The following is an 8,128-nucleotide window of genomic DNA, read 5'->3' as shown; positions in this document are numbered from 1 at the left end:
AAAATGAAGGCATCTGAGCAGAGAATGAAAGGGAAATCTGGCTGAGCATAAATAATGTGAAATCAAATGTGTCTCTGGAAATGGGATGCTTTGCCATTTGTGGGGGAGAGCTAGCTGCAAAATCCACACAGTCAGCACGTGGCTGTTACCCAGTTACTGTTGGGAGAGGCACAAACTGTGGTGTGGAAATTAGTTCAGCTCATTCCTTGCTCATGCTGGAAAGACGATTGACCTGTGCTCAGCATGAATTTTTATTCTCAAACAGGGAGTGATTTGGTAGTGTTTGTCAGAGACAGTGTTTCATAAACCATTTGTCGTCTTCTGATGAGAGAGTTTGCATTATTTAAACTGAAAATGGAAATTACTTCTTTTGTTTTTTTCCAGATGATTGAACAAATGCAGCATTTGAAAGGTTTGGCATACTCTGCCTTGTGCACTGAACACACACACATGCACACACACACACACACACACACATATGAGCTCTTTCTATGATGATTAACTGCTTATTTGTGTGTATGGGAGAGGTAGGCAGGGAGAACGACTTCACTGAAAACAAACCACTTCATATTTTGGATGCCAAGCCTGCTGAAAACCACAATGTTTTCTCAGCATGCAATGAGACAGCTGATTCTGGATGAACTCAGTTTTCCAGTCCAGGGGTCCAAATAATGTGAAGAAGCTTTCTGAAGGTCACATGAGGTTGAGAGAATTTGTCTTTCTACCCTTAGAACTGTGCCTGGAAAATTCTTCCCCAAGCTATCAATATTTCACAACATTCTGAAAATATTCTTAGGTTATTGATCATGCCTAAGCTACTGCTTACGGTCATCCTTTTATCCTTTGATATTTTTCTTAAATGTTTCTCTTCTAGCAGGTACATTTATACATTAGATTAGAAACTCAAGGGTAAATTAACTTATTTGCAAAAGTCTTATTGGATTATTAATTTATTTGAATAATTTCTAGAGTGAATTTTAAAATTAGAAACTCGTTTGGTATTACTTTTGCTTCCCAAATCTTCCTTTGGCATTAAAATATTTTTGGTACAAAATATACAGCAATCATTAGGTCTCCATCTGTGATACACAGTATGATTCATGAAAAACTCCTCATTGATTGGAAAGTTAACTAGCCAGCAGTTAGTTACTTGGGTTATTTTGCTCCTAAGAAGGGTATTTGTTGATGCAACAGGAGATCAAAGGCATTGGTGCTTAACAGACTAAGGGCACCAACCCTCTGTGCAGTTGAGAATCTTCGTTTACAGCTTTACAGCTGTAACTTTACTGCTGACCCTCTCAACCAATTGCAATCCACCACTATCGTGTGGTACCATAAGTGTTTAGTGAAAAAAATCTACATGTAAATGGACTCATACAGTTCAAATCTGTTATCCAAGGCTCCATTTTGCTTATATTTATTTATTTAAAATATATTAGTGGTCAAATTGTTTTAATTTTATTTTTTTTTTATTTATAGGATGCAGGATTCTTAGTTCCCCAACCAGGGATTGAACCCATGGCCCCTGCAGTGGAAGCAGAAAATCTTAACCTTAACAGCCAGTGAAGTCCCAAAGGATCCACTGTATTGAGAAAAAACACAAAAAATAATTAGACCAAGGGTATTTTTTTAAGGCAACTATAAACTAGAAAAAAGGGAAAACATTGTAATCATGGATTTACACTTAGTGTTTCAGGAAAAAATATTACATATATATTTATTCACATAAATCAATAGCAAATAATGATTTACTTAACTTACTGATATAATGGAAAGATGAGTGAAGGATGGTGTTGTTAGAATATTGTAAGAAAGATAATTCTTTATCATAATGTCTAACATTTAGAAAATTAAGATGCAAAAATAATAAAGCATGATAATTTAGAAAAACAGAGGTTACCAACAGAAGTCAGAGCTTAGTGAGTTGAAAAAAGAATCAGGACTGGGAACTGGGCCTAGAGGTGATGAGAGATACACAGAAGTCATTTTGAGACATCTGATACTTTTTATTCTTTTCCCCTTTGATTAATGAAATTAAATTATGTAAATGAAAAATTAATTTATTTATGTAAATTGAAAAAGAATGATAGGGTATCCTTCAGATGAACAAGGCTACTTAGAGCTGTTATCTGATTGGCTTTTGAATAGCATTTTAGATAGGAGTAAATATAATCCAAAAGAGAGAGATCAGGGAATAATTCAATGATTTAATAGTATTCAGTTTCACTTGCTACTGAAATATCAACTCTTTGAAGGCAGTGGCAATTTGTTTTAGGAACAAGCTAGACTTGTTTGGGTACAAGTCAGTAAATGACTTGTCTTTCACTAGTCTTTCTCCTGCCCGACTGATGTCTGAGCTGATGTCTCATAGAAACCAGTTTCCTCTGGTTTTTTAAAGGAAAGACAATCTCTTTCTTTTCCATCCTCCCTCCCTCTCTCTGCTTCCTCCCTTCTTTCCTTTTTGCTCTCCTCCTCAACCTCTTCCTCTTCCTATTTTATCTCCTCATTCTTCTATTACTACTTCTCTTCCTTTTTCTTTGTTAGATGAGTCCAGTTAGATGAGTCCAATATTTCTCACTGGTTCTTGAAACCTCCTATATAATAAGCTCATGAAAAACAGTTTAATGAACAACCTGGACTTAATAGAAGTGAAGTTATAGAGCACATTGATTTTTTTCCTCAACGACATTCCTAGGATGGTATCTTTGATGATCTTATAGATTTTTCCTTCACTTCTGTGTGTTCATGTAGAGTCTTAGGTTCAGATTTTAATGTTTATTTAGCCATAATAGAAAAAAAAAAGAAATGTAGCCTTATTGATCATGACTTTTTCCCCATCCTCTCAGCTCCCAGTCTGACATAGGATTAGAAGTCTACAGTGGGGAAGGGACTACGGCTTGACATTTAAACTATTATCCTGGGTTTTTCATTTCCTGTCCATCGTGCTGCTGGTCCTGACTCCTCCAGGACTGGATGAATGGGGAGAAAGAGGGGAGAGCTAAAATCTCAGTTGGCTGCTATTGTCTGCATCTCTCCCTTGGTTCCCAAATGCCCTTGGTCGTGGTAAACATTCAAGACCGACTCTTTCTCTCATAACAAACATTTCTTTTTCGTGTGAGAAAACACTCTTTCCCCTATTGGCTTTGAAACTGGTTGCTATGTTGTGAGCTGCCTGTGGAGAAGGCAATTTAACAATGAGCCGAGGGCAGCTCCCAGTTAATAGTAAGCAAGATACTGAAGCCCTCAACAGGACCCTCATGAGGAACTTGAAGCTGTCCACCTCCACGTGAGATTGGAAGTGGATCCTCCCCGAGTTGAGTCCCAGATGAGACCACAGTCCCAACCAGCTTCTCAACTGCAGCCTTGCAGAACACACAGGTCAGCCATGTCTGGACTTGTGACCCATGGAAACTGTGCCTTGTTTCCAAAGTTTACGTTCTTGTTTTTTTACAACCACAGGTAACTAATAACTCAAACAGATTTCTCCATACATCCTCCCTCCTGAGGTTTCCTGTCATACTCTGACTAATATCTTCTTACTTAACCTTCTACGGCTCATCCCTCACAGCCTCTTTCTGTTGGGCTCACCTAATTCCTTGGCACACATCTTGGGCAGTGTGTCTTTCAAGATAAATCAAGTCCAGCTAAATTCTGTGAGGTCTACTCTTTTCCACGGGTAAATTCATCACTGGAAAGGCATTTTGCTTTCACGACAGCTTCTCTACTTACTCTGCTAGCAGGACAATCCAGCCAGGACAACTTCTGATCTTTAGAATTTCTCCAAGTAAGTGTCAGGCAGAAGTCTCTGTGTTGCTTGAACTCAAAGGGACACATATTAGGTTCTTTCAAGATATCTGTCGTCACACTCTTCTAGGTCCCTTAGTAGAGAGGGACCCATGTATTTACATAGCTTGGCATGCATACAGTCAGGAGAGGTTTGTGTTCTAGAAAATGTTCCCACATTCTTTGAGCAGTTCTCTGGAAGCCTTCTTTACTTGGCTTGAGGTTGGGGTAGGGGAGCTGAGGTCACCTCTCTGTTTTTTATTCTATTGTATTTATTTATTTGGCTGCTCTGGGTCTTAGTTGTGGCATATGGGATCTGGTTCCCAATCAGGGATTGAATCTGGACCCCCTACCTTGGGAGCATGGAGTCTTAGCCAGTGGGCCACCAGCAAAGTCTCTTGTTCGTTTGTTTTTTTTTTAATCACCTGTTACCACATTTTATATTGATCATCCCCTTTCTTGAGAATATGTGAACACCAAATACTTTATATTCTCAAGTCTGAAGCTTCAGCCAAAATTCTGTGATGACAAGACAAACTTAACACCTTGATAGAGTCTTCATTTTTAAAATTTTATGTATGTTATAAATGTTCATCTTTCCCTTGCATCATTGTAGTATGAGCAGAGGACCTGGAAGTGTTATTTTGAAAAAGGAAAAGGATTTAAACAAGTAACCTATTATTGCCAAGGGAGTAGTCTTCCTTTTAACCTCTTCCACAGAGGCTATTAACTTCACTTTAAAAGCACAGAGAAAACAGAAACAGCCTATCTAAATTGCTGAGCATAGGGTCTTGAGAGAGAAATGGACAAAAGGATTAGAAAAATCCCAAAATAGTCACTGGGATCTGGAGGTCAGAAAAGATGAGAGGAATCCCTGAGAGCTAAGATTAAGAACAAGCAGGAGGAAAAATGGCAAATATTCTACTTCTTCACTTCCACACCATGGCAGGTTGGATTGATTATACGGGCACATATGGTTGTCCTTAAACTAAATGAAAATTAATTGTATGATTTCTTACATTCCATAAGCTCTCTTCAATTAGACCCTCTTACTCAACTGTTCAAGTTTAAGTAGCATTCCCATGACCCAGGTGGGCACAGACTCATCTGGAATTCCCAAGAATTGTTTCTGGACAGGAATGTAAAAAATGGGACCTGGTAATAGGAACACATAGGCAAGTGATGCTCAAGCACTAACCATCCTTAAGTTTAGGTGAGTCAATTGTTATTGATATGGTGACTTAAAAGGATTCATTCTTGGTCTAAGGCTGCAAAGGGGGATTTGAACTGGAGCTATAGTTGATTGGGTGACCTAGTCATTACCATCTCCCCAGTTTTCCACGTATCCATATCTTGGGGTTTGCTAAAGTGCTGTCTGGCAACCAGTGTGTCCAAAGCAAAGTGGGGTAGAAACCATCTAGAAACAGGCATTCTGGTGGACATGGCTGGCACTTCTGCGTCAATAGTGCAGAGCATTTTTAGGTCTTTCTCTTGAGTTATTTGCTTGAATGTTGCATACTGGCCTTTCCTACAATTTTGTCCTACAGGCTTCAATAATACTGGCGTTCAGCTCTTATAGTATGGGAAATGCCTGTAGGAATCTTTTAAGAAAGCTCTGCCTAAAAAGTCTGACTTTTACCATAAGGGGTGTCTTCTTAAAGGTGCCAGAAGATCTCTTTATAAACTTTGGTTTTATTATATTTTTAAACTTAGAATATAGAAGTCAAGTTTAGTATTAGAGGATGTTTCTGGTATATTCTCTGTATCTTTTTTTACTGCTCTGCTGAAACTGTACCTTCCTTTTGGTTATTATTATCACAGAGGAACCAGAAGTTGAAGAAAAGCCAAGTGATTTTTCTATTTTTAAAAAATGTCCTGCAAAAGTTCCTTCTGGCTTCTCTTCATTTTTGTGTTTCTTCCTCCTGGAGTTTTTCATTGTGTGCAGTTGATGAATGCAGTTGACTGCTAATCAATATTAGCAGCCAGAGTAGTAAAGATATTACTGAATTATAAATGATCTTTAAAGATACATTTCAAGAAGCAATCAGTTTTAGAGCTGCATTTGATATCACATTGTTGACAACCTTGATATCAGGATTTTAATATCCTGTAGGATAATGAAATTTCTACCCGATGCAGATTTTCTCTGTCTTTGTACTATAATAACTGGATATTACTTCAGGTGGGTGAATGGTAATATTTTCTTGGCCTCTTTTCATATTAAGGTCCTTAAGAGGGTTTCTTTTTTATTTTATTTTTTCCAAGCCAGAGGAGTTCATAGACCTAAGGATAAAGTAACAAAGGAGAGGTGCTTATCCGAGAAGAAAAAATCCTGTTCTCTTCGCTTCCAGCTGGTCCTGTGCTCCTGGCAGATAGCCTGCAGGTTATGTTGGGGCTGTTGATCTCTCACCAGCAGTTGACAGGAACAATGACAAGAATCTAGGGAAAGAAAGTGCCTTTGTAGAGGTGAACACTGAAGGGAAGCTTGCTGATAAGCTTGTTTCATGGAAACATAAAGTCGGAGTATCACAGGATCTCAAATAGTTATGAATTACAGCAATTGCAAGGGCCAGGAGGGGAAATGACCCTCACTTCGCTCAACTTCCTCCTGCTCTCTATGCAGCTCTCCTATGATGCAGTGTGTCTTAAATTTTTTTGTTTCTTGATTTTGTTTTATTTATTAAGATAAAAACAAATGACCAAAAAAAAAAAATAAAAAGAGGAAGTCAACATTTATAGCCTCTGTTGATATTAGTGGCCAGGACAATATATTTTTATGTTCTAAAAATCATTATCTTGGAATGCCAGACATACACTTTCTAATGAGATTGGCTATAAATTATTACTGGTATTAGTTAATGAGCTTTGCTTGAATATCAGCTTGTCTTTAGAGCACTCAACCAGGCCCTCTTAATTTTCAGCTCAAACCTGCTGGCATTTAATTACATTCCATTGTATATAGATACCATTCACGTGCATGAGTCTGGTTTCCTGAATGACCTTGTAATATCTGTGAGTCAGAGACTGGTTATCTCTTCTCTTGATTTTTCCAAAGGGTGTAGCATGTACTGCCCACAATAACTATTGATAGAATTGAGAGAAAACAGCTTATGTTTGTTGTTCAGTTGCTAAGTTGTGTCCAACTCTTTGTGACCCCATGGACTGCAGCACATCAGGCTCCTCTGTCCTTCACTATCTCCTGGAGTTTGCTCAAATTCATGGCCATAGAGTCAGTGATGCTATTTAACCATCTCATCCTCTGCTGCCCCCATCTCCTTTTGCCTTCAATCTTTCCCAGCATCAGGGTCTTTTCCAATGAGTCGGTTCTTCACTCATACGACTTAATATTTAAAAAATATTAAAAATGGGCAGAAGGCCCGAATAGACATTTTTCCAAAGAGGATATACAGATGGCCAACAAGCACATGAAAAGATGCTCAACATCACTAATCATCAGAGAAATGCATCAATACCACAGTGAGATATCACCTTACACTTGTCAGAATGACTGTCATCAAAAAAAAAAATCTACAAATAACAAATGTTGGCGAGGGTGTGGAGAAAAGGAGCCCCAACACACTGTTGTAAATTAATGTAGCCACTATAGGAACCAGTATGGAGGTTCCTCAAAATACTAAAATAGATAGACCTACCATATGCTCTAACAATTCCACTCTTGGGTACCTACCTGAAGAAAATAAAAACACTTATTTGAAAAGATACTTGCATCACAATTTTCATAGCAAAATTTTTATAATAGCCAAGATATGGAAGCAACCTAAGGGTTCATATATATCTCCGCAATGGAATCTTGCTGCTGCTGCTGCTGCTGCTGCTAAGTCGCTTCAGTTGCGTCTGACTCTGTGCGACCCCATAGAGGGCAGCCTACCAGGCTCCCCCATCCCTGGGATTCTCCAGGCAAGAACACTGGAGTGGGTTGCCATTTCCTTCTCCAATGGGTGAAAGTGAAAAGTGAAAGTGAAGTTGCTCACTCGTGTCCAACTCTTAGCGACCCCATGGACTGCAGCCCACCAGGCTCCTCCATCCATGGAATTTTCCAGGTGAGAGTACTGGAGTGGGGTGCCATTGCCTTCTCTGAATAGAATATTACTCAACCATAAAAAAGAATGAAATCCTGCCATTCACAACAAGATGGATGGACCTAGAGGGTATGATGCTTAGTGAAATACATCAGATAGAGATAGACAAATACTGTATATTGTCACTAGTATATGGGCTCTTAAATATGAAACAAACGAATATAACAAAACAGCTTACAGTTATAGAGAATAAGCTAGTGGTTCCCAGTGGTGAAGAGGGAAGAGAGGAAGGGCAAAATTGCAGT

The sequence above is a fragment of the Bubalus kerabau genome, chromosome 13 (assembly GCF_029407905.1).
Source record: "Bubalus kerabau isolate K-KA32 ecotype Philippines breed swamp buffalo chromosome 13, PCC_UOA_SB_1v2, whole genome shotgun sequence".
Lineage (NCBI taxonomy): Eukaryota > Metazoa > Chordata > Mammalia > Artiodactyla > Bovidae > Bubalus > Bubalus kerabau.
This window is presented reverse-complemented; position numbering follows the sequence as displayed.